We start from the raw sequence: 26,546 nt of genomic DNA on the forward strand, positions 1-26,546 counted from the left end.
ATGCAAAAACATGAGGGTCATCCTCAGCCACCATCACCACCCTCCATCTTCAATATCCAGCCGGTCACCAATGTCCTTAGATTCTGTCTCTTTATTGTCCTGTGACTTGTTCCCTCTCCACGTAGCTTGTTTACTTTGAGTGCCACTCATTCCATTACAGCTCAAAGTCCAAATATTTAACCACACGGTCTCTCTGCATAATTCCCCTCCATAGCTACCAGTTGTCGTAAGATAATGACATCCTGGGTTCAGTGTGTGAGGTTGTCTAGGGTGTCGCTGAAGCCTGCCCTGGACCAAGCTTCTGGCTGGGCACAGGGAACATGGAGGGATGCAGGCCCGGCCTGGCCTGGGTGTGCCCCTCAGGAGATAGCCTCCCCTAGCCCAGCCCTCTCCCTGCCACCCACTGCACCAGGATGCCTTTCTCCTTCATTTTCAAAACAAACTTTCATCATTAAATTATTTAGAACTTTCCAGCACTCGTTTCACAATGTGGCCGCTGTGCTGTTTACCGCCGGGTGTTTATATTTTGATGGTTTCTAGTTGGGCTTTGGGAAGTCCAACATTTCGACTGTTTTCCTGTTTCAATTATCAGATGTGTCCTCTTGTGTCCTCTGGTTGTGTCTCCTTGGACTTTCTCTCAGTGCCCTTATGTCTGGCAACCGGCTTCCTGGGTAACATCTTCAAGAGACCATCTGGATGTCCTTAGACTGGGACCAGGGCCGGAAATCAATCCACAGGGTCGCCACTGCCGCCTCCGCCCGCCAGCACTCCTGTGGACCATCTGGGCCACCATGGAGAAGGCTCCTGGCTGCTCCCACCAGGACACACAGGCATCCTTCATATGGGGTCCAGCCGGGCCACTCACTGGTCACATGCCTGGGGCCATGCCCTCCCGGTTCAACCACCTTGGCTCAGTGAGAAGCAGGTCATTCCCACAGGAAACTTGCATCAAACTAAAAACAGAAAGCAGCAATAAGACCAAGTGCTTTTTATAGTATACAAAGCACTTTCACATGCGTGCATCCACTCGTGCCCTAGGAAGTCTGGGAGGGGGGCGTGACTATCACCGTCCTCGCTTACAAGCGAGGCACCTGGAGCTCAGAGACAGCATGCAGGCCTCCTCCCATCTCAGCCAGTCAGAGGCGGCGGAGCAGGACTCCAAGCCAGACCTTTGGCCTCCGATGCTGTGCTTTTTCTGAAATAAACAGACACGAAAATAGAAGCAGGGGTGCATGGTGAGTATTGAATGGTACAGAGCGAAATACCAACACGGCATCCGTGGGGGTTACAATGGCCCAGCGAGGCTCCTGGGGGGCAGCCCAGAGTTGGACCAGGAATGGCAAGGAACTGGAGGAGCAGAGGTGAGGCTTAGCTGCTGCATCCCTCCCACACCCCCACTCCTGAGACCTCTTCCCTAGACGCACAGGCAGTCACTCTCATTCTCTCTATTCCACCCACCAGGAAACAGAGGCTCAGAGATGCAAGGCCTTGGCAAGGTCACCCAGGCAATAGGAGAGGAGCCATAGGGTGCAAACCCAGAGGGTCAGGAGAAGCTAGGTCCTCTCGGCCCTGCCTGGGGGACAGTCAGACCACCCGGGAGAGGGCAGGGCATGAGGAGGAGCAGCGGGGGTTGGGGTCAGGGCAGAAGGCTGTGGAGACTTTACTGACAAGGGCTGCATGCAGGCCTCGGCATGCAGAGTGGGAGCACGGGTGTCGCTCTGCTTCCAGCAATAGCTTTGGTGGGCCCGGTCTGTGGTCTCCCTGGTAAACAGGCAGGATGAACAGATGGGTGGGGAGCATGATTCTGGAGAGACCATCAGAATGGGCTCCCACCCACCTGAGAGGAAGTGGCCACCCTACTCACTGCAGGGAGAGGGCCGGGCCCCTTGGCCATTCTGTTCTGCCTCGTTCAGCCTCTCTCTCTCTCTCTCTCTCTCTCTCTCTCTCTCTCTCTCTGTTTGGCCTCCACAGACATTGGCGGAGGGAATACTTGTTTCCAATTTGGTTTCAGGAGGCTGGAGCGAGACTTCTGTTTTTCCGAAGCAAAGCAGAGACGGTCAGCATTAGGGTAAGGAGCATGAAATCCACCCTCGGAGGTTTCGTGTGTGCCGAGATGAGGGCTGGCCCGCCCCACCACCATCATACGTTCCGGCCCTTTCCCTGGGCCAGAGGGGAGCCTACACTCTGCCAAGTTCCCCTGGCCCCCAAAGTGGCAGCAGACTGACCCAAGGCAGGTCATGGGGGTGTCAAGCTGTGTGCCAATCACACAGCTCTAGACACCTTCAGAGCCCGTTGGAGCCAGCGGGGGCTTGTCAATCCCACCTCCTCCTCCAGGAAGCCCACCCTGTCTGCTGCCCCCTACAGGATCTCACAGCACAGCCTCCCCACCACTCGGCTCTCGGCAAAATCATTGCCAGTTTGTGCCCGGTGAACCACTACATTAAACTTGGCACATCGTAGCATTTCATGGCAGCCTTCTACTATTTTGTTTTCTTATCATGTATCATTCATTCTTTCCATTATTTATCCAACTGTTACTCGGTGGTTATATGGTGCGAGTCCCAGGGACATGGGATGCTAGGAACAGAGAATGTTTTAGATGCAGGCTTGCCCTCGAGCTGGGGAAAAGGCCAGACAGGTAAACAGGTGCGTAAAATTAAACAGAACAAGTGTTGATGCAACAGAGAGAAGGGACTTGAGGGCTGGGGAAGGTTTTCCAGAAGAGGTGACTTTTTAAAGCTGGGTCTGAAGGAGGAGCAAGTTACTCAGTGTGGACAGAAAGGCCAAAAGTACCACATGGTGGGCAGGAGTAGCAAAAGGGAGTACAGAGAGGCAGGCTGGGCACGTGGAGTAAAAACAATGTGAATGTTTGCTGAGCCGCTCTTCCACTAGGCGTCCAGCACTGCCCTCAGTGCTTCAGCGGTATCAATGCATTTACTGACAACCAATATCTGATGAGGAAGATAGATGGGTGCTCTTTCAGGTCTCCATTTTACTGACGAGAAGATAGAAGCAAGGTTAAGCAACGTGCCTGACGTGACACAGCTTGCAAGTGGCAGAGCTGGATGTTGGCCTCAGGCGGTCTCCGAGCCCAAGCTCCTAACCAGGGACAAGGCCCTGTGACTGGGGTGTACTACTGCATCTCTTTCAGAGAGCTGTGGACACATGACAGCACAGATAAGTCAGCTCTCCAATCTCAAATGACCAATACCACCACCACCACCACCCAAATGGCCCACCAATCTCGTTCTCTCCTGGTTCCTTATGAATCTCCTTCCCGCCACAAGAACACAAGCCGTTCCCACGGGGGCTGGCCTCTCAAGGTTTCCCACTGAGCCCCCTAATTGTGACCCATCAGGACGTGGCCCCAGGCCCCGTGCGAGAGGGAGGGATTGGCCGAGGGATCGGCCGAGGCCTCGCCACAGGTCACCTGCGCTGCCAAGAGCCCGGAGGCCAGCCAAGAGGCGAGCCCGAGTGTGAAATTTTCCAAGTCGCCTCCCCACCCGGCTCAGCCCCGAGTCCAGTCGCCCCACGAAGGCTGAGCTCACGCAGGGCTCTCCTGCGCCTCGCTGGGCTCTGAACTGCAACCAGCGCTGGGGTCCCTTCCAAATCCCTAACTTGAAAAACCTGTCCGTGAGCCCTGGCCACAGAGCGTGTCCGCCACGCACGATCGGTGCTAAGGAATGGCGCCCGGGGCTGGCTCAGCTGCGGCCCAGGCTGCACAGCAGGGCCTCGCGCGTGGCCTCGCCGCGGAGGCAGACGCAGCCGCAGCCAGCTTGGGGGATCACGTCTGGATCCACAGCCCAAGCTGATTAGCAAAGGCGTGCCTGGAGGTTGGAAGCCCAGCAGCGAGTGCTGGAAAAGACGCTAAGGCCTGAGTGGGGGCAGGAGCCATGGGGAGGGAGTGGGGGGGGGCTCCCCAAGACATTGGAGGGGTTCTGTGGACAGTACTTGGGTTCTCCAGACTGGTTACAAGGGGGAGGAAGTGGAAAAAGTGAAGGAAGGGGAGACCCAGACCTGGGTGGCTGCAGGAAAAGTGGGCCAGTCCTGGCAGAGAGGAGAGGACAAGCTAAGGGGAGAAGGGGAGGGCACTCGGTAAAGTGTGGATTGTGAGGGACCTGGGGCCACCTAAGCAGAGATGTCCACCAAGCAGGTGGCCACTGAGAAGAGAAGGCAGGACCGAGGGTAGAGCCTGGGATCACCTATTCAGTGGATGGAGAGTCTAGGTTTCAGAAAGGGGTGAGATGGCCAAGGTGGACAGCTAACTCTAACGGGAAAGGGGGCCTGGAAGACGTTGGGGGGAGGCTGTCATGGAAAAGGCGGGAGGCTCCAGAAAGGTCAAAGGAGCAGCAAATGAGAGTTCTGCTGGTGAAGAGAAGAAAACAGGGTAACGCCACAGGATTCCTGGGAGGTGTGGGTTCAGGAAATGAGGGCCAAACCAGACTTCAGGCGGGGCACACACAGGGCAAAGGCCGTTGGGTGTAGAGAGCAGGGCGTCCTCCAAGAGTCAGGTGACCTAGGTAACATGCCAAAGACACAAAGTCCGTACGTCATATTCACCATAGACACATGCCAGAGTGTTCAGAGCAGCTCTGTTCATAACAGCCCAAGCTAGAGACCACCCAAGTGCTCATCCATTAGTGACTGGATAAACAAATGATGGTATAGTCACACAGTGGGACTGTTTCAGTAATAAGAAGGAAAAAGAGCCCTGGCCAGTTTGCTCAGTGGTTAGAGTGTCAGACTGCAGACCGAAGGGTCTTGGGTTTGATTCCCAGCCAAGGGCATGTGCCGTACCTTGGTTGTAGGTTTGAAATCTGGCCCTGGTCGGGATGGGTGTGGGAAGCAACCAGTTAGTGTGTCTCTCTCACATCAATGTTTCTCTCTCTCCCTCTCCCTCCCTTCCACTCTTTCTAAAAATCAATAGAAAAAATATCAGGTGAAGATTTATCTTAAAAAGTCCCAGCCGGCGTGACTCAGTGGTAGAGCACTGACCTATGAACCAGGAGGTCACAGTTCGATTCCCAATCAGGGCACATACCCAGGTTGCGGGCTTGATCCCCAGTAGGAGGTGTGCAGGAGGCAGCTAATCAATGATTCTCGCTCCCTCTCCCTTCCTTTCTGAAATCAATAAAAATATTTTTTTAAAAAAAGAATGAAATTCAGCTACATGTAATAATATGAATGAGTCCCAAAACTAGGCTGAGCAAAAGTAGCCAGACTTAGAGTTGTATCCACTGCTAATTCCATGTATAAAAAGTGCTAACAGGCATAACGAGTTTAGTGACAGAGGTCATAATAATGGTTACTTGCAAGAGTAAGTCTCCTGGAAGGGGTATGAAGGAAACTTCTGAGGAACTGAAAACATTTTGTGTCTTGATCTGAGTGGCAGCAGCATAAGTACCTGCATATGTAAGATTCATCAAGCCATATGCTTAAGATTTATACATTTTACTGTTTGTAAATTTTAACTCAATAAAAATGTAAAGTGATGGAAAGAGAGAGACCAGGTGACATCATGGAAGATGGTGGAGTAGGACATTTAAATCATTTAGTCTCTTCACTGAAACAACCATAAGCTGGCAAAGATTGACTTAACCTGCTTTTAAATCCAAATTTACAGCAACTAGGAAGATGCTTAACAAATAAAACAGGAAAACTGAATTTCAGTAAGAGAACATTGTAGTATTTTCTCCCACCTGACTCTGTTCCTCATTCCCCGGCGTGGTGGCAGCTGTGGGGACGGTGGCCTTCATTGCTAATGTAGCTCGCTGGTGCCAGGAGGCTAATACAGACCTTATTCGTAAAACACTGTAATTGTATGTTTTTTTAAAATCTGTCTGGTGATTCCCAGAGAGCAGGCTCAGAGGCTATTTTTATGCCCTTCCACCCCACCAGGCTGGCATGGCTTTCCAGGCAGCAGTAGCATCTGTAGAAAGATTTAAAGTCATATATACCCCATACCCTTTTGGGGCAAGAGATGGCAGATGGGACAAGTGGCCTGCAAAATCCAAAAGCCTGGGGAGAAAGAGACAGAGAAGGAAAGTTCTTGAGCTATCCCTCCTTGCTTCCCTCCCACTCTCTAAAAATTAATGGAAAAAAAAATATCCTTGGGTGAGGATTAACAAGAGATAGATAGATAGATAGATAATATACAAAGAAGGAAAGATAGATAGATAGATAGATAGATAGATAGATAGATAATATACAAAGAAGGAAATGAGAAAAAAAATCAATTAAACAGAAAAGAAAACCATGCTGGAGGAAATGAGAAACAAAATAAGGTAACACTCACTCCTCCCAGGACCAAACTGGAATTACAACTAAAATATAGAGAACGCAACCAGAATAGCCAACTGGAGACCAGCTGCAAAAATATAGAGAACGCAACCAGAATAGCCAACTGGAGACCAGCTGAAGAGAAGTCTTACAATGAAGGATTTACAGAAGAAGCCACATCGAGACTGGTAGAGAGGGCAGAGATGCAAAAAGGGCTGCCCGCTCCCACAGGCAGCGGCTGAGATACGGGAGGGATAGCTCAGCTGCCGGGATTCCCCCTGAGACGCATGGTATCTCAACCCCAAGCCAGGCTCCCCAGCCCAGAGCACCACAGCTGGGAAGAGGCACCCACATAACATCGAACTGTGAAAATCAGCAGGGATTCTGTCCACCAGGGACAGACAGAAGTCTTCTAGAGACACGGGAACCCTCTTAAAAGGCCAACGTACAAAATCTTGTTCACAGTCCCTCACCCTGGGCTCTGCCAGAGGGAGGGTGGAGCAGACTACAGACATGTGAAGAGAGTCGCAGGTTTTTGGCTTTGGAGAGAGAGCTGAAGGGACAGCCACCAGGACCCCTGTGCTGAGTCACTCTCCCACACTGCAGACACAATCTTTCCTGGGTGAAGCACTCCCAACAAGCCCATTGTACAAGGCCACCGTTATCCTAATTCCAAAACCACATAAAGAAACCAAGGAAGAAAGAAAAGTATAGGCCAATATCCTTGATGAACCATACATACTAAAATCCTCAACAAAATATTAGCAAACTGGATCCAGCGATACATTAAAAAGATCATACACCATGATCAAGTAGGATTTATTCCAGGGATGCAAGGTTAGTATAATATCTGCAAGTCAATAAAAGTGATAGATCATATAAACAAAGTGGATAAAAACCACATGATAACATCAATAGAGGCAGAAAAAGCATTTTATAAAATCAAGCATGCATTTATCATAAAAATAAAACTCTCAGCAAAGTGGAAATAGAGGGAATATACTTCAGCATAATAAAGCCATATTTGACAAGCCCACGGCCAAGATCATACTCAATGGGCAAAAACTAAAAGTGTTTTTCTTAAGAGCGGAAACAAGACACGATATCCACTTTCACCATTCTTATTCAACATAGTACTGGAAGCCCTAGTCATAGCAATCAGACAAGAAGAAATAAAGGCATCCAAATTGGAAAGGAAGAAGTAAAACTGTCATTATTTGAAGATGGCATGATACTATATAGAGAGAACCCTAAAGATTCCACTAAAAAGCTATTAGAAGTGATAAATCAATTCAGGAAAGTAGCAGGATATAAAATAAATATCCAGAAATCAGTTGCATTTTTATATACCAATAGTGAATTATCAAGAAGGGAAACTAAGAAAATAATCCCATTTACAATTGTTTCAATAAAATAAAATAAAATAGCTAGGAATAAATTTAACCACGGATGTAAAAGACCTGTACTTGGAAAATTATAAGACACTGAGGAAAGAAATTGAAAAAGATACAGTAAGTGGAAGCATATAATGTGTTTATAGATAGAAAGAATTAACATCATTAAAATGTCCATACTACCCAAAGCAATCTATAGTTTCAAACAATTCCTATCAAGATGTCAATGGCATATTTCACAGAACTAGAATAAATATTCCAAAAAAATTTATGGAACCACAAAAGACCCCAAATAGCCACAGCAATCTTGAGAAAAATGAACAAAGTTGGAGGAATCATGCTACCTGATATCAAACTATACTACAAGGCCATAGTAGTCAAAACAGCATAGTACTTGCATTAAAACAGACACATAGAACAATGAAACAGAAGAGAGAGCCCAGAAATAAACCCACACCTCTAAGGTAAATTAATATTTGACAAAGGAGGCAAAATGGGGTAAACATGGTGAATTCAACAAATTGTGCTGGGAAAATTGGACAGATTCATGCCAAAAAAAAAAACGAAATTAGACCACCTTTTACACCATACACATGAATAAACTGATAATGGATTAAAGACTTGAAACCATAAAAATCCTAGAAGAAAATATAAGCAGTAAAGTCTCAGACATTCCTCTTAGCAATATTTTTTCTTCCTTGTTTTAATCCTCGGCTGAGGACATATTTATTGATTTTAAAGAGAGGAAGGGAGAGAGAGAGAGAGAGAGAGAGAGAGCGAGAGAGAAACATTGATCAGTTGCCTTCCATAAGCACCCTGACAGGGGATTTGAACCCATAACCTAGGTATATGCCCTGACTGGAAACTGAATCCAAAACCACTTTGGTGTATAGGACAATGCTCCAGGCAACTGAGCCACCCAGCTAGGGTGCAATATTTTTTCTGATATATCTCCTCAGGCAAGGGAAATAAAAGAAAAAAATAAACAAATGGGACTACATCAAACTAAAAAATTCTTGCACAGCAAAGGAAACCATCAACAAAATGAAAAGACAACCCACTGAATGGAAGAGCACATTCTCCAGTGATACATCTGATAATATCCAAAATTTACAAAGAACTTGCAAAACTCAACATCAGAAAAAAATCCAATTAAAATGGGCAAAGAACTTGATTAGGTACTTATCCAAAGAGTACATACAGATGACCTACAGACATGTGAAAAGACTAGAGGTCCGGTGCACAAAATTCGTGCATGGGTAGGGTCCCTAGGCCTGGCTGGCAATCAGGGCTGATTTGCAGGGCGACAGGCGGGGTGACGGGGGAGCCCCCACTGGCACCCACCTTGACTGGCCTCGGGCCTGTGGCCTGGGGGAAGCCCCTGCATTGAGCGTCTGCCCCCTGGTGGCCAGTGCACGTCACAGTGACCAGTCATTCCACCGGTCATTCTGCTGTTTGGTTGATTTGCATATTAGGCTTTTATTATATAGGATGCTCAATGTCACTAATCCTATATAATAAAAGCCCAGGCTCCTCCTCCTCTCTCCCTGCCACCTCCTCTGGAGGCCCGCAGGCCACTGGGCTCACAGAGCTGACCCTGGAGACTGGGTTCGTGGCCAGGACTGAGGCCTACTCTGCCTCCTCTCAGCGCTATTGTCCCTGGGCCCGACCCTGACCGGATCCCCTGGAGAGGCGAGTGCTCTGGCTCTATGGAAGATACCAGACCAAGGAGCAGCCCCTCAGAGGGTGGGTCCACAGCCACTCGGCTGACTGGGATGAGCGGCGATCCCACAGCGGGCCTATCCCTGCAGGCCATGCCCCCACCAGTGCATGAATCCCATGCACCAGGCCTCTAGTCTGATATAAGAGAAATGCAAATTAAAACCACAATGAGAAATAACCTCACACCTGTCAAAATGGCTATCATTAATAAATCAACAAACAAGTGTTGGTGAGGATGTGGAGAAAGAGAACCCTCATGTACTATCGGTGGGAATGCAGATCGGTGCAGTGGAAAGCAGTATGGAGTTACCTCAAAAAATGAAAAAATGGAACTGCCTTATGACCCAGTGATTCCACTTCTGGGAATATATCTGAAGAACCCCAAAACATTAATTTGAAAGAATATATGCACCCTTATGGTTATTGTAGCGTTATTTACAATAACCAAGATTTGGAAGCAGCCCAAGTATCCCATTAGTAAATGTGGTACATTTGGACATTGGAATACTCTTCAGCTGTATAAAAAAAGGAATTCTCTTTTTTTAAAATATATTTTTATTGATTTCAAAGAGGAAGGGAAAGAAAGAGAGATAGAAACATCAATGATGAGAGAGAATCATTGATTGACTATCTCCTGCACGGCCCCTACTGGAGATAGAGCCAGAAAGGCATATGCCCTGACTGGAATCAAACCATGACCTCCTGATTTATAGGTCAGCATTCAATTACTTAGCCACACTGGCTAGACACAAAGAAGGAATTCTTACATGTTGCAGCAGCATGAATAGACCCAGAGAGAATTATGCTAAATGAAATATGGCAGTCAGAGAAAGACAGACACCATATGATTTTACTTACATGTGGATTCTAATGAACAAAATAAACTAACAAACAAAATAGGAACAGACATGTGATGCAGAGAACAGACTGACAGCTGTCAAAGGGGAGGGAGTTTGGTGGGCTGGCTGAAAAAAGTGAAGAGATTAAGCAAAACAAAAGAAAACCACGAACACTGACAATAGTATCTATCTATCTATCTATCTATCTATCTATCTATCTATATATATATATATATATATATATAGAAGTAATATGAAAATGAGGTCGAGACTCAGTCACGGTCACGACCAGCTCAGGAGGAGGGGCCAAGCTCCACCTGAGCCTGAGAAATCAACACAGGAGACACCTGCTCCAAGCCTCCACAGCACAGCTGGGGGCAGGCCTCCAGCAGACACACACACACACACACACACACACACACACACACAGTGCCTGCTCCAAGCCTGGAGGCCAGACTGCAGCTTAGGCCCGCTCCCCAAGGGGAGCAGGGAGCGGGCCTAAGCTGTTGGTAGAACATCCCCTGAGGGCTCCCGGACGGCAGGCTGGGCTGAGGGACCCCCACCCCCCAGTGCACCAATTTTGTGCACCGGGCTTCTAGTGGTAATTATAAGAGGGAGGAGAGTGGAGAAGTAGAAGAGGGTAAAAGGAGAATAAATGATGATGGAAGGAGACTTGACTTAGGGTGGTGAACACATGATACAATATATAAATGATATAAAATATAGAATGGTACACCTGAAACCTATATAATTTTATTAACTAACGTCACCCCAATAAATTCAATAAGAATAACAATTCTAAAATAAAATAAAAATAATAAAAAAGAGGAGAAAAAAATCAAATCTAAGGACAGATAAAGAACTTCCCAAGCAAGAAAAAACTAAAGAAGTTCATCACTACCAAACCAGAAAAAAAAAAAAAGATATACAGCAAACAAATAGCAAAATGGCAGAAGTAAATCATTTCTTAGCAGTAATTGCTTTGAGTGTAAATAAATTAAACTCCCAAATCAAAATGTAGAGATTGGCAAAATAATTGGTTTTAAAAATAATAATTCAACTACATACTGCCTATCAGAGACTCACTTTAAACTCAAGGACACAAATAAGTTAAAAGTAAAAGGAAGAAAAAAAAGATTTTCCTTGCAATCTATAACCATTATAGCTGGGATGGTTATACTAATTTGAAACAAAATAAACTTTAAATAAAAAATGGTTACAACAGAGAAATAAGGAGATTATATATTAATAAAAGGGTCAATTCATCAAAAAGATATAACAGTTATAGACATTTATTCACGAGTCTCAAAATATATAAATAAAATATTGAGAGAATTAAAAGAGAAATAGTTCTACAAGAAAGTCGGAGAGTTCAATACTCCACTTTCAATAAGGACTAAAACATCTAGACAGAGAATCAATCAGGAAAAAGAGAACACGAACAACATTATAAAACAATTAGACCTACCAGACCTACACAGACCATCTAGTAAACAACAGCAGAGCACACATTCTTCTCTAGGGCACATGGAACATTCTCAGGGTAAACCATATGTTGGGCCACAAAACAAGTTTTAATAAATTTTAAAAGATTGAAATCATATTTTCTCTGACCACAATGGAATGAAGATAGAAATCAATAACAGAAGGAAAACTGGAAAATTCACAAATATGTGGAAATTAAACAACACAATCTCAAATAGCCAATGGTTTAAAGAAGAAATCGCAAGGCAAATTAGAAAATACTTGGAGACAAGCAAAATGAAAGCACAGCATCCCAAAACTTACAGGACATAGCGAAAGCAGTGCTCGGGGGGAAATTTATAGCAATAAATCCTTACATTTAAAAAGAAGAAAGATCTCAAATCAATCATCAAACTCTATACCTTATGGAATTAGAAAAAGAAGAGCTAGGTAAACCCAAAGCTAGAAGAAGAAAGGAAATAATAGGGATTAGAGTAGAGATAATGAAATGGAGGGTTAAAAAAAAAATAGAGAGAATCGACAAAACCAAAAGTTGGTTCTTTGAAAAGATCAACAAAATTGACAAATTTTTAGCCCAGTTGACTAATAAAAAGAATTGGTCCCAGCCGGTGTGGCTCAATGGTTGAGCATCGACCTATGAACCAGGAGGTCACAATTCGATTCCTGGTCAGGGCACATGCCCTGGGTTGCAGGCTTGATCCCTAGTGTGAGCCGTGCAGGAGGCAGCCAATCAGTGAGTCTCTCTCATCGTTGATGCTTCTATCTCTCTCTCTTCCACTTTCTTCATCTCTGAAATCAATAAAAAATATATTTTTTTAAAAATAAATAAATTCAATAACAGCTAATTTTTTAAAAAGTTAAAACTTTTGTGCTTCAAAGGACACTATCAAGGTAATGAAAAGACAACACATGGATTGAAAGAGTATTTGTAAATAATATATCTGATCAGGGTTTCATATTCAAAATATATTATAAAAAAAACTCCTACAGTTCAACAACAAAAAGACAAACCACTCAATTTTAAAATGAGCAAAGGGTTTGAATATACATTTTTTTAAAATATATTTTATTGATTTTTTACAGAGAGAAAGGGAGAGAGATAGAGAGTTAGAAACATCGATGAGAGAGAAACATCGATCAGCTGCCTCCTGCACATCTCCTACTGGGGATGTGCCCGCAACCCAGGTACATGCCCTTGACCGGAATCGAACCTGGGACCTTTCAGTCCGCAGGCCGACGCTCTATCCACTGAGCCAAACCGGTTTCGGCTGAATATACATTTTTCCATAGAGGAAGTGAAAATGGACAATAAGGACATAAAAATGTTCTCAAAATTATGAGGGAAATGCAAACCAAAACCATGATGAAATACCACTTCACCCCTCGTAGGATGGCTATAATTTATTTTTAATTCAAAAAAGAACAAGGGGTTGGCAAAGATGTGGAGACACTGAAAGCCTCATAAACTGTGATGGAGATGCAGCTGCAGTGGGAAACAGTTTGGTAATTCCTCAAAAAGTTAGACGTAGAATTACCATTCTATAACCCAGCAAGTCCACTCCTAGGTATACACCCAAAATAATTAATTAAATGTTTCCTCACATGTTGAAGTCTTAATTACCCAATGTGATGGTATTTGTAGGTGGAGCCCTTGGGAAATACTCGCTGTTAATGAGGTCATAAAGGTGGGGTCCTACTCTAACCAAGGTGGAAGGTGGCCATCTACAAGCAAGAATGAGAGTTCTTACCAAAATACAAATCGGCCAGCACCTGGGTCTTGGACATCTCAGCCTCCACAACTGTGAGAACATGAATGTCTGCTGCCTAAGCTACATAGTCCATGGCATTTTGTATGGCAGCCCTAACGGACTAACACACAGGAATTCGAGCAAATACTTGCTGTTTACAATAGCCAAAAAGTGGATATAGTCCAAACGTTCATCAACTGATGAAGGAATAAACAAAATGTGGTATATCCATACAATAGAATATTTACTAAGCCATAAAAAAGAATAAAGTTCTGATACATACTACCGCATGGATAAACCTTGAAAAAATATATATATATACCATAACAGAAAGAAAAAAAAGGGGGGAGGAAGGAGGAGGAAGAAGGGGAGGGAAGGAGGGAGGAAAGGTGAGAAGTGGGGGAGGGATTGAAAGTGGGAGGAAAGAGAGGGAAAGAGAGAGAGAGAACATAATGAAAAACCTGCAACGAAGAATAACACTCACAGAAATACAGAAAGGCTCACAGGGAGGGACTATTGCAGGGCTTGGGCTCTGAGAATGCAGGTGAGACATGGGCCAATGGGTCATGTCCACGGACGCCCTGCCTAGACCCCTCGGCTCACCTGAGTTTACCTGCTGCTGGCAAGGTCCTGGCGTGAGGATAGCTTCCCGCCTGGAGTCTGTACTTCTGTCTTTCTTCTCTGCCTGAGGGTTCTCTGGCACCAGAGAACTTGCTGGGTGCCTCCCAGAAATCCAAAGGTCTTGATGACCCCAAGCACAGCCCCCCATTAGAGAATAAGTGCCCTGCCCCCCAAAATGCCCTACAGTTAATTAAAAGTAAATAAAAGCAGAAATGCATTCCTTCAGTTGCCCACATTTCTAGGACTCAGTAGCCCACATGCGGCCAGTGGCTACCATTTGGACAGGGTGGAGTTAGAATACCCGCTTCATTGCAGAATGTTCTATTGGGCCCCCTGGGGACTGGGCCTCGGCTGCCTGCTCAGGAGCACAGCTTTTGTTGGCTTGTCTCCCTGCCCTGTCTCCCTCTCCCCACAGCCTTCCCTGTGCTCCCTGGGGTCCCTCCCAAGGAAAAGACCTGCACCTGAGTCATTGTCTCAAGATCTGCTTTCAAGGGAACCTAAACCAATGAATGCACTGGTGACATCGGAATGACGGCAGCTGGGGTGAGGTAGCCACACACACACACACACACACACACACACACACACACACACGTGCTCCTGAAATAGCTGAAGGTCTGTGTGTCTCACCTGCCCGGCCTCTCCGAAGGTGACAGGTAGAGGAATACCCAGAAGCCAACGCGCAGTGGGTCAACAACCCTGAGATCTGGGTGTGAGCAGCCTCGCCCCTCAGTCTCTGAGTGATGGCCGTGGGGGTCAACCCCTGGTTGTCCCTCTTGCCCCTCCCACCCAAAAGTCCCAACCCTGCCTACAGCCAGGCCTTCAGGCACAGGCACTGCACCCCATGAGGCAGGGACAGGAATTCCCTCCTGAAGGAGCCTTTATGCTCCCAGTGAGGACCTGGAGGCTCAGAGAGAAACGGCAATTCCTCGAAGGCCACACAGCCGCTGAGGAGCCAAATGGGCTCCCGAGGTCAGCTCTCCTGATACCCAGGCCCTCACTGTGCCCTGGCCCCTGGGGAAGACATGGGGACCATAGGAGTGTGGGGCAATGCAGGCTCCAGGCTGCCCAAACCAGAGGGGCTGGCACCGCCCAGCTGGGGGCCTTTGGCAGGGCACCAGGCCTTCCTCTGGGAGTGAGCAGTGAGCAGCTGGTCCCCCTTCCCTTGTTAAAAGCCTTCATTTGACTAAGAGGCAATGGCTCTACAGGCCCTGAAAGGCTGCTTCATCTTTCACCATCCATCCCTCCTGCCTGGAACACACCTTCCTTCTCTCAGCAAAACAAACCAGCTGCCCAATCATAAGTCCCTTCCTTGGTGACGGCCCCCAGGACCCTGTTCTCACCACGCTGTGTGCCCTCGCTGCCTTGCTGCCTCCCTCACGCGAGGGGGGGCTCTGCGCATGATCCCTCTGGGTGTCGGCAATGACAGGGAGTAGGAGGACACCCCGGAGCAGGGGTTCTGGCCACCTCACCCTCTGCCCCTCCATCCCCTCACTTCCTGAGTCTCCCTGAGTGGGACTGGACAGGCTGGCATCAGAGAGCTCAGAGCCATGAGCGCTGTCCCAGGGCACAGGCAAAATTAAATTAACATTTTTTCCATTTCCCCTTTATTGCAAGCATATTGAATGCTATTGCACAAACTCCATTTCTCCGCTGGCTCCTCCACCCTCAGGATTCGTGACAGGTCTCACGCCACCGCCCCAGCTAAACCCTCCAAGGTCCTATTGCCCTCGAGACGGAGCCAAGCGCCAGCTCCAGGCACAGGCCAGGACCCCCTGCCCACCTACTCTTCCCTTTTCGCTGGCTGCCAGCCCTCCTGGCTCCCAGGCCCCCACCCCTCTCTGCCCCTCTCCCATCGCGTCAGGAATCTCAAAGGAGAACAAGTTCCCACACCCACCAGCCATCAGCCCGTGGCAAACGTGCTCAGAACTCAGACATCAGGGCCCAGAGCTGGGAGTGCAGCTGGGGCTTCGATTGTGTCATCTTAGCAGATGACACAATCCAAAGAGGGCTAAAGCTTTGCTGGGCTCGTTCATTCATTCAGTCCGGAAGTTCATATTGAGCACAGCCTCTGCTCCAGGCCAGTGGAGACACCCAGAGGGATCGTGCACAGAGCTCCCCCTCGAGTGAGGGATGCGGCAAGGCAGCGACGGCACACAGCGTGGTGAGAACAGGGTCCTGGGGGCCGTCACCGAGGAAGGGACTTATGATTGGGCAGCCGGTTTGTTTTGCTGAGAGAAGGAAGGTGTGTTGGTGGGATCACATCCAGGAGGGATGGATGGTGAAAGATCAGAAGCAAGAATCAGTGTGGTGTGGTTGGGGGGGATGAGCATTGGATAGAACAGAAGGTGGTGGTGGTGGAGCTGGGTCAGGCTGGAGGAGCGGACAAGGCCCTGGCCACAGAGCCCTCTGAGGGGTCGTGGGCAGTGGGAAGCCAGGGAAGGGTGTGGAGCTGGGGAGGGCAGAGTCGGATTTGCTTTTGAAGGAGCTCCCTCTGGCTCCCCGTGGAGGGCCAGCTGGAGGAGCAGAGACCAGTGATGTGGATGTTGCAATAGTCCTGGCCAGCAAGGATGAGCTCAGAACGAAGGCAACAGCCGTGGGGAGAGAATAAAGTCATGGGATCGCATGGATGAGGGAGAGGGAGGAGTCCAGTTGCTGCCCGCATCTGTCCCCAGGAATCAGGTAGGTGGTGTGGCCCTTCACTGGAAGGGGCGCCTGGGGAGGGCAGGGCTAGCCATGCCATCTGTGGACTGCTGGGACAATCCTCAGCCGCAGTGTTTAGCAATTAGGCCACTGGCCGGGGAAGAGGGGAGAGGGTCTGGGAGGACCACCAGGACAAGGAGGGGCTCAGAGGGGAGCTCTGGGGGAGGCAGGGAGAACCCAGGGCCAGCAGCGGCGCAGGTCAGGGCGGTCGGTGATGGCAGGCTTGGGGGGCAGCAGGGAGGAGCAGTTGCACTTGGTGACAAGAGTCCCAGCACCCATCCCTCCACCCGTGGAGGACTGTGGACAGAAACTGGACTGGAATGGGTTCTGGAGAGACTGGGTGGTGAGAAAATGGGGAATGGGAAGTGTAGACAACTCTGAAGAAACTTGGCTACGGACAAATGAAAGCTGGGGTGGGGGACCAAGGAGGACATTTTTCATTTTAAGATGAGAGGGAATTGCGCCCGGCTGGCGTGGCTCAGTGGTTGAGCGCCGACCTACCAACCAGGAAGTCACAGTTAGATTCCCAGTTGGGGCACCTGCCCAGGTTGCTGGTTCCATCACCAGTGGGAGCATGTAGGAGGCAGCCGATCAATGATTCTCTCTCATCATTGATGTTTCTAACTCTCCCTCTCCCTTCCTCTCTGAAATCAATAAAAATATATTTTTTAAAAATGAGAGGGAATGGCCCTAACCAGTTTGGCTCAGGGGACAGAGCATCGACCTGTGGACTGAAAGGTCCCAGGTTCGATTCCGGTCAAGGGCACGTACCTTGGTTGGGGACACATCCCCAGTAGGAGGTGTGCAGGAGGCAGCTGATCAATGTTTCTCTCTCATCGATGTTTCTAACTCTCTATCCCTCTCCCTTCCTTTCTGTAAAAAATCAATAAAATAAAATAAATGAGAGGGAATTGAGTGTAGTGATGTGCTAAGGGCTAGGAAGCATCTGCAAATGGGTGCGCAGGAGTGACTGCTGGGTTGAGGTCTCTGTGTCCAGAGGACACCCAGCGTTCAGTGGACAGTTTGTGGATAAACGAGGAAGCAGGCACAGATGTCAGGAGCAGGCTCAAGCATCATACAAGCCCCTTCGTTTTCGGGACAAAGGGAATGAAAGGCCAGCTGAGCAGGGGCGGGGTTGTGGATGGGGGCAGGATAGGGCAGGACTCTCCATGGGGCAGCTTGTGTGCTTGGAGCAGAGGAGGTCCTCCACCACCCGCCCCTCTGAAGCTCCCACCCTCTCCATCACCCAGGAGCACACGGAATGCTGGGAGTGGGCTGAAAGACCCTGCCTGCTGTGGGGGGCAGGGCAGGAGTGTGGGCTGCAAAGGGGTCAGAGGGAAGGCCGGGGCCTGGGCCCTGCCAGCCTACCTCTGACTCTGCAGGCGACCAGGAGCGGCCCCTTCTGCCCCTTGAAGCCCCCGCTTCCCCACCTGCAGAATGGGGACTCGGGGTCAGCATGCTGCCAGAGGGGTGCGAGGTGACGCTCCCGGAACCTGCATCTCACACCTGTGGGGTTCCGAGAAGTCCCTCCTGTATGAGTCCAGACTCCTAACGTTCTATAACATAGTTTTTGTATTGCCACCAGGGATGGGTCCAGCAGACATCTCTTCCCTCAAAATTGCTCTGTCTGCCTGTCCCAGCTGCCAGCTCTCCTTTCCTCCCTTTTCCCCATCAACTCTGGGCACAGCCAGCCTCGAACACGTCCCAAGTGAGCACTTGGCCGGCGGGGCCGTGATTCATGCCCCTCCAGCAGGCTTCGTGGCTAGCCCGCCCGCCAGAGTATGCAAGACATTCCTGGCCTGGCCTTGCTCTCGGGATTAGCGGGGCGGGGGCGGCGGGGCTGGGGGAGACAGTGTGCTCCGTCTTCAGCCAGGCACGGGGCATTCAGGCACGAGCAAGTCTGAAGTGGCCGCCAAGCTGGCCAGCGGGGGAACATCATCCATAAACCAAGGCCACGTCTGGGACCCAGACAGCAGGGCTGGGTGGGGATATTCAAGGAACGCCGCCACCTGCTCCATGTCCAGGGGATGAAGAAGGGCCAGGAGTCTGAGGCAGGCGAGATTGCTCACCCCAACCCCCTGCCCTATTTCCCTCGTGGGCCTCTTCCCATACCTGGGAGCCTGGCCCATCCCAACCCCCCCACCCCGCCCAGACCCCAGGCTTGGCTGAGTGTGACACCTACTCCTGGACAGAAGAGCTCAGGCGCCTCCAGACTCTCCCCAGGTCCCCCCCATGTTCCCTCCCAGGGATGTGCCTCCACCCTCAGACCACCATGTCAGAGCAAGATCTGCCTCTCTAAAAGCCAGCCTCCCGAGTCAGGGCTGTGTACACACATGCACTCACAGAGACACACACAGGTACACATAGACACATATGCACACAGAGACACGCACAAAGTTACACACAGACACAATGCATACTCACAGACACACATGCACAGAGACACACAGGTACATGCACACACAGACACACAGGCACACAGAAATACATGTGCACACAGAGACACACAGGCATGCACACAGAGACATACATACATGCACAGACACACAGAGACACACAGGTACATGTACACATAGTCATACGCAGGTACATGCACACATGTGCACACAGACACACGTGTATGCACAGACACGCATGCACACAGAGACACACGGGTACACACAGACACCTATGTACACAGAGACACGTGCACACGTGTACATAGACACACATGTGTGTACGCACATGCATGCACAGACATGCATGCACACAGAGACACCCGGGTACACACAGACACATGTGCACACAGAAACACACAGAGACACATGCACACACGCACACAAACACACGTGTGCATGACACACATGCACACATAGACACACGAGTACACACAGACACATATGTACACAGAGACACATGCGCACATGCACATAGACACACACGTACACACAGACACATGCACGTTGAGACCAGTGTCCTAGCAGAGGGCCTTGTCCCCCTCAAACCATCATCTCAGACCTGGGCTGTAACCCCCTCAGACCAGAATCCCCGGTCTTGTCTCTCCCTCAGGAGGGATAGGAGGGGTGGCATGGGGACCTTGGACGGTGGGAGAACAGAGATGAAGGAAGGTGCCAGGTGTGGGCTCTCCTGGTCCCTGGAGGAATCTCTGTGCCAATGGCCGGTATAAGCCATTTCCGACTCGGCAAGAGGCTGGGCTAGACCGGTCACTGAGGGGAGGTTTCATGGTGAGGTGACTTTGAAGAGGGTCTCTGGGCCTGTGGGCAGGGAGGGCTGTGCCGGGGCGGCGGGCAGCAGTTCTGTGTCTGGTGGGGGCAGCTGTGCCCCCACCCCCAAGGCTGTGGCTGAATGCTGTGAAATGCCTCAGCTACCTTCTCCCGGCCTGGACGTGCTGTCCCCTTGGCAGTCCTCAGCCCAGCCCTGGGCCCTGCCGTGCTACTGGACCCTTCTGAGGCAGGTTTTGCTCATCTAATATGGAGAACAGGGACAGTACACCCCACATCGGGGCTCCTTGGGGGTAGCGAGATCACAGTGGTGAAGACCCCAGGCACACACACAGTTGGCACGGAACCCACGGCATGCTCTTCCCTCGTTGGCCACAGGTAACCCCAGGTGCCAACAGGGCCAAGACGCAAGAAGCAACCAATGTGAGCCCAGCCTGTCCCTCATCCCACGTCCAGCACCGAGTCCTTCAGGAAGTCCCAGAGACAACGCAGAGCGGTGGGGCGGAGAGAGAGCTGGCCGGCCTTGGGGGGGCAGCCACAGTGGCCCTTGGGGGAGGACAGGCCCCTTCCCCAGTCACTGGAATCCCTGGCACCTCAGGGCTTCCTCAGGGGTTCGTTCTCTCTCCAGAGGCTGAGGGTGGACGATCCAAAGCAGAGGCCCCGGGTTCCTGCCCTGGCCCCTGCTGGAGAGGGAGAGGGGCCTCAGCCCCACCCAGTGGGGACGGATAAGGGACAGAGGCCAGAGGCGACACGGCCTGCTTCCAGCCCCAGCTCGTTTCTGACCTCAGCACTGAGACCTCTCCCCACAGGGGCACCCAGCCAGGCCCCTCGGAGACTGGGCCAGATCCGGAGGACAGCTCAGCCCAGGGACAGGGCTTGCTCCCTGTTCAGTCCTTAAAAGTCCATTGGACTGAGCGCTACTCCCACTGTGGAGGGGCCTGTGTGCAGGGGCTGCATTCCCAACGTGCCATGGCGGGGAGCTGACCGGCGGTCTCCCCGGAAAGCGCCTGATCCAAGCCAGATCCCGGGAAGAGACCACAGCACCAGGGCCTGTGGCGGGGAAGGGGGCTGTGCAGTTAAAATGGGACTAATAGTAAATAAGAGGGAGGGACAGGGAGGCGAAGGGGGCTCAGAGAGAGGGAAGAGGCTTAGGGGGCTCACTGAAGGGGCGGGAGGACCTCAGAGAAAGGGTCCACAGGAAGTGTGCTCAGCTAGAGACCAGGCCCTCCCGCCCTCCCTCTCAGCAGGCTTCCTCTTGGCCGGCTCTGCCACACAGCCCTCGCTGACCCTCTGGCTGCCTGCCTGCCTGGGCCTGACCACACTACCTGGGCCCCCTCCATCCAGGGCCTCAGTGAACCCCGGGACAGATGGTCAAGGTCAGGCCCTCTCTGAGGACATCTGGAAAAGACCTGGGCCGTCAAGCGAGTGGGAGTGGGCTCCAGGCCCTGTTGGCAGGCAGAGAGGCACGGGGGCCCCTCCTGGAATTGCCCTGGGGAGGGGGGGGCACAGGCTGAGAACCAGATCCCACCACACACGGAGACCCAAGCTGCTGTGGGTCAGCGCAGGGTGTGAGCTGGCCCCAGGGGCAGTGTCAGCTCCTCTGGCAACCCGAGGAAACCCACCCAGAAGAGGAGGCATGACCCCTGAGCTGGGCTTGCAAGAAGACCTGGCCATGGGGCATTGAGGGGCTGTCCAGGGGCAGGTGTGTGACAGGTGTGGCAGGGAGAAGGACGCGGGAGGACTGAAGAAGTGGATGTATAGCCTGGAGAGTGTTGCCAAGGGGGATAGGATTTCATCTTAAAAGTGGTAACGGAATACACGCAGGTGTGTAGGCAGGGGAGGAACTGCCTGGGAGAGGGTCCCCAGCATTGACATTCTCCCTGAGGAACAGGAAGGAAAGAGGGGGCTGCTGGGAGCTGTTCACCGCAGGATTGCCCTCTGCCTTCTCAGGCCAAGGAACCTTCTGGACTCTAACACACACACACACACACACACACACACAGCTCATCCATGGAAGGATGCACCACAAAAAGGGGTGGGGGCGTGGCTCATGCAGTCATCCTCAGGCTCCATGGAGATCAAGGGTGAGACAGGCTCCCAGGCCCCAAGCTAAGCTAACAGGGGCTGTGGGTCACAGCAGGACCCATTCCTCCCCACCCACCACCCAGAAATGCGAGTTGCCCTGGAAATACTGTTTAGGTACAAACACTTCTTCAGGAGATGTGCTGAGGGGAAAGGGCTGAGCAGGCCATCTGGGGAGAGGCCAGGCTGTGGGGGCCGTGGAGAGACCCTTCTGGTTAGCAAGTGGCCCTGGTCCCTGGGGAAGGGTGGCCAGAGCCAAAGCTGCCTTTCCCAGGGCCAAAGGGAGAGCAGGGGTGGAAGGAAGAGTGACAGCGAAAGGAGAGTCCTGGACCAGGGCTCCAGGGCAGGACTGCACGGCCTGCTCTGCTGCTGGATCTGGGCCTCAGTTTCTCTGTCTGTAAAATGAATGCATTGTCCCCACAGCTCCTTTGACTCTGGTTTGCCACCTCTCACATTCTCTGGTGCTGCTGGCGCCTCCCCTAGCGGGAGAGGGATCCTAGGCCCTTCCCACTCAGCCCCTTGCTAAAGCCCCCTCTGCCACCCACTTCTCTCCTCCTGGGAGCCAGTGTGAGAAGGAGCAGGTGGTTGGGTGTATGGGGGTGTCACCAGGGGGCCAGAGCTGAGGAAATAGCCTGGAAGGGCAGGTTGGGGAGGATTTGGAAATTTTTAGAACCTTGACAGCTGGAGCCCCATGAGTCAGTGGGGCAGATGGAAGTGATTAGGGGACTGGCGGGAGGCACAGCAGGCGGAGACAGGAACCAAGTTAGGGGAGCTTGGAGCCCAGAGCCGTGTGGCAGGCAGCGTCCTCCCAGCCTCGAAGCCTTGGGGGCCCGGGAAGCCTCAGGGGCCCTGAGGCTGCTGTGCGTGTTTGGAGGCACCAAGCCAGGCTGTTCAACCAGGCCCACGGGCTGGAAGACAAGGAGGCTAGAGGCGGGAACCCCAGGGAAGAGAGAGGACACCGGGCAAGAGAAAGGCCTGGGACCCAGGGCCAGGAACCTCCTGCTATTGGCTCCTCATACCTTCTGTCCAGAGGAGGAGAGGTTCTCGGTGTCTGCCCCTCATGTCCACTTTCCCTTCCAGAGGTTCTCAGACCACCCCCAGGGATCATGCAGACAATCCCACCACAATCCAATCCAATACTCGCCCCGCCCTTGAGAGGCTTCTCTGTGTCCCTCAAATTGTATCTCATCTCTAGGGCAAAGGAAAGCAAAGAGTAGGCCATTTCCCAAAGAATTCCCTTCTAAACCATCTGTCAAGCCCCTCCTGGGCCAGGCCCATGCCAGGTCCTGAGGATTTTGAGAAAAGCCCATTGAGTCCCTGCCCTTGAGAAGTATCCAGTCCAGCAGATGGCCATGGACCATCAGAGTGCCTGAGAATGCATGACCCAGCAGAGCACCCGTGGCAGCTCCCAGGACAGGGAGGCTATGAGGTGGGGCTGTGGAGAGCAGGGCCTGGGGCTGGAGAGGCTGAGAAGGAGGGTCCTCGAGGTGGGAGAGAAGCCAGGAGGAGGCAGGAGGGCACTGTACCTCACTGCTCAGCCATTCAGATTGATGAGCAGGGAGGCCCCTGTCTCCATGGAGCAGTGGGGTGGGAGGCAAATCAGAGTGGATAGAGGATCTAAAACAAGAAGAGAAAGTGAAGCCTGGCCGGCATGGCTCAGTGGCTGAGCGTCGACCAATGAACCAGGATGTCACAGTTCGATTCCTGGTCAGCGCACATGCCAAGTTGTGGGTTCCATCCCCAGGAAGGGGTGTGCAGGAGGCAGCCAATCAATGATTCTCTCTTATCATTGATGTTTCTATCTATCTCTCCCTCTCCCTTCCTCTCTGAAATCAATAAAAGCATATTTAAAAAAATTAAGGTGATCAGAGCCCAGCTACAGGGGTGGGAGGTTCCTGACAGAGGTGAGTCCTAAGGGGGAAGGGTTGGGAAAGCAGGGGACACACATGCAGCCTGGCCCAGGGCCCAGGGCCCTCCTGGTGCAACAACAGCCACGTCAGCCAACCACATGCCCACATGCCAGCCAGCAATTCTGCAGATCACCACAGGGCTCAAACATGAGCATGACTGTGGGCGCCACATCTAGCTTTTTCCAGAGCATCTCATGGCTCCATTTCTCCTCAACCATCCCACCCATCCTCTCGGTGTTCAGCAAACATTCACCGATAGCCACTCTCTTCCAGGCCCCTGCTGGGCTCTGTGGCATGGAGGTACTGGCCTACAGAGGGAGACGGACGGAGGGTCCGGGGAGCCATAGCTGACATCTAGAAGGATGGGTCACTCCACCGAGGAGGTGGGGACACTGTGGTAAAGAAGTGGCTATGGAGGTGAGTCTGGTACAAGGAGCGGGAGTTTGCCAGGCAGGAGCTGTCATGGACACAGAGATGGGGGCAACAGGGGGCCTCACAGAGGGTGCAAGGCAGGCCCAAGAGGAGTGCAGAGACGGGCAAGGTCAGAACGTCAGCATTGAGGACTGGAGGCATACGGCTTGTCAAGGTGTTTTAAGCAGGGAGGATCTATGTTGTAGAAAGATCATACTGGTGGCCTGTGAGCAGCCCCGCATAAAGCCTAAACGTAGTGGTCATACATGTAAAAGAGAGGACAGACACAAGAGGGGCTTAGGAGGCAAAACCTGTAGGATTTGCCTAAGTAACGGGGCATTGAGGGAGGTAGAAGGAGGCATCTGGGAAGCAGGGGGAGCAGAGGTGTTGCAGGTGGGGGAGGAGGCAGTGGGGGAGGGGCTGATTGGAACCATCGCTGAGCCTCCCTAGAACCTAGCGGCTTTGCAGCATCTGGAACATCTCAGTCAGTGATGATATCCACAAGAACCGTCAGCACAGAGGTAGAAACGGAAGTCTTACAAAAGGCCAGAGAGCTCACAGTGTTCTCATGGATGAGATGGGGAGCCACTGGAGGCTCTAAACCGAAAAGTGACAATAAAATTTAGGAGAAATATGTGGGCAGCGGGGAAGAGGCTGGGGCAGAGGAAGTCTGGCAGCAGAGAGACCTAGGGTGATGGTGAAATGTCCCCCCAGAGGCCAGGCCCACGAAAGTGGCCAGGATAGGGGTTGTAGAGCAGCCCTGGGAAGCAAAAGGATCTAGGCGTATGGGTCACAGTGGATTTCACTTTTTATATAAGTGGTGTCTTGACAAGGTGAGTCATAAATTATGCTTATGCTTATGCTGATGCTTTATGTCAAATTCTATTTTAAATTACTCAGTCCAAATTTGAAATTAGCCCTAGCCTGTTTGGCTAAGTGGATAGAAGGATCCCTGGTTCAATTCCGGTCAAGAGCACGTACCTCAGTTGCAGGCTCGATCCCCATGTGGGAGGCAACCAATCGATGTGTCTCTCTCACATTCCTCCCTCCATTCTCTCTACAAATCAATGGGGAAATATCCTCAGCATTAAAAATAAATAAATGAATAATATCTTTTTAAAAAAATAAAATTTATTACAAAGCTACAATAATCACCCAGCCAGCATGGCTCAGTGGTTGAGTGTCTACCTATAAACCAGGAGGTCACAGTTCGATTCCTGGTCGGGGCACATGCCTGGGTTGCGAGCTCGATCCCCAGTGTGGGGCGTGCAGGAGGCAGCCGATCAATGATTCTCTCTTATCATGGATGTTTCTATCTCTCTCCCCATCTCCCATACTCTCTGAAATCAATAAAAATATATGTAAAACAAAACAAAAAAGCTATAATAAGCAAGACAGTGTGATGCTGGCATAATGAAATAAGCCATCACATTTATGGCCAATTGATTTTCCACAAGGTTGCCAAGACCGTTCAATGGGGAGAGAAGAGCCTTTCAACAAATGGTGCTGGGACAACTGGATACACACCTGCAAAAGAATGAAGTCGGACCCCTACTTCACACCATATACAAAAATTAACTTTAAATAGATTGAAGACCTAAATGTAAGAACTAAACTATAAGACTCTTAAAAGAAAACATAGAGATAAATCGTCATGACCTCAAATTTGGCAATGGTTCCTCATATATGACACCAAAATCACAAGTAACAAAAGAAAAAGATAGCTGCCCAGCCGGCGTGGCTCAGTGGTTGAGTGTCAACCTGTGAACCAAGAGGTCGAAGTTCGATCCCCAGTCAGGGCACATACCCGGGTTGCAGGCTCGATCCCCAGAGTGGGGGTGTGCAGGAGGCAGCCAATCAATGATTCTCTCTCATCATTGATGTTTCTCTCTCTCCCTCTCCCTTCCTCTCTGAAATCAATAAGCATATTTTTAAGTGAGAAAAAAAATAGATAAATTGGATTTTCTCAAAATTAAACATTTGTGTTTCAAAGGACACTATCAAGAAAGTTAAAAGAAAATTCACAAAATATTTGCAAACATATTTCAAATGACTGAAGAGAATATGTTCTATAAAAGACTCCTCTTGGAAACTTCTTCATGGTGCGCGTGGAAGGGGGAGACCCTTCCCC

The 26,546-nt window shown here is 50.6% G+C and overlaps 1 long non-coding RNA gene across 1 annotated transcript; it reads left to right on the forward strand.

The window, feature by feature from the left end:
- The first annotated feature begins 16,690 nt into the window (after positions 1-16,690).
- On the forward strand, positions 16,691-26,030 carry LOC106697083. Its single transcript, XR_001348107.2, has 3 exons — positions 16,691-16,770; positions 24,278-24,421; positions 25,873-26,030. It is a non-coding gene; the product is annotated as an uncharacterized LOC106697083 (long non-coding RNA).
- Positions 26,031-26,546: the final 516 nt, after the last annotated feature.

The sequence above is a fragment of the Myotis lucifugus genome, unplaced genomic scaffold (assembly GCF_000147115.1).
Source record: "Myotis lucifugus unplaced genomic scaffold, Myoluc2.0 scaffold_45, whole genome shotgun sequence".
NCBI lineage: Eukaryota > Metazoa > Chordata > Mammalia > Chiroptera > Vespertilionidae > Myotis > Myotis lucifugus.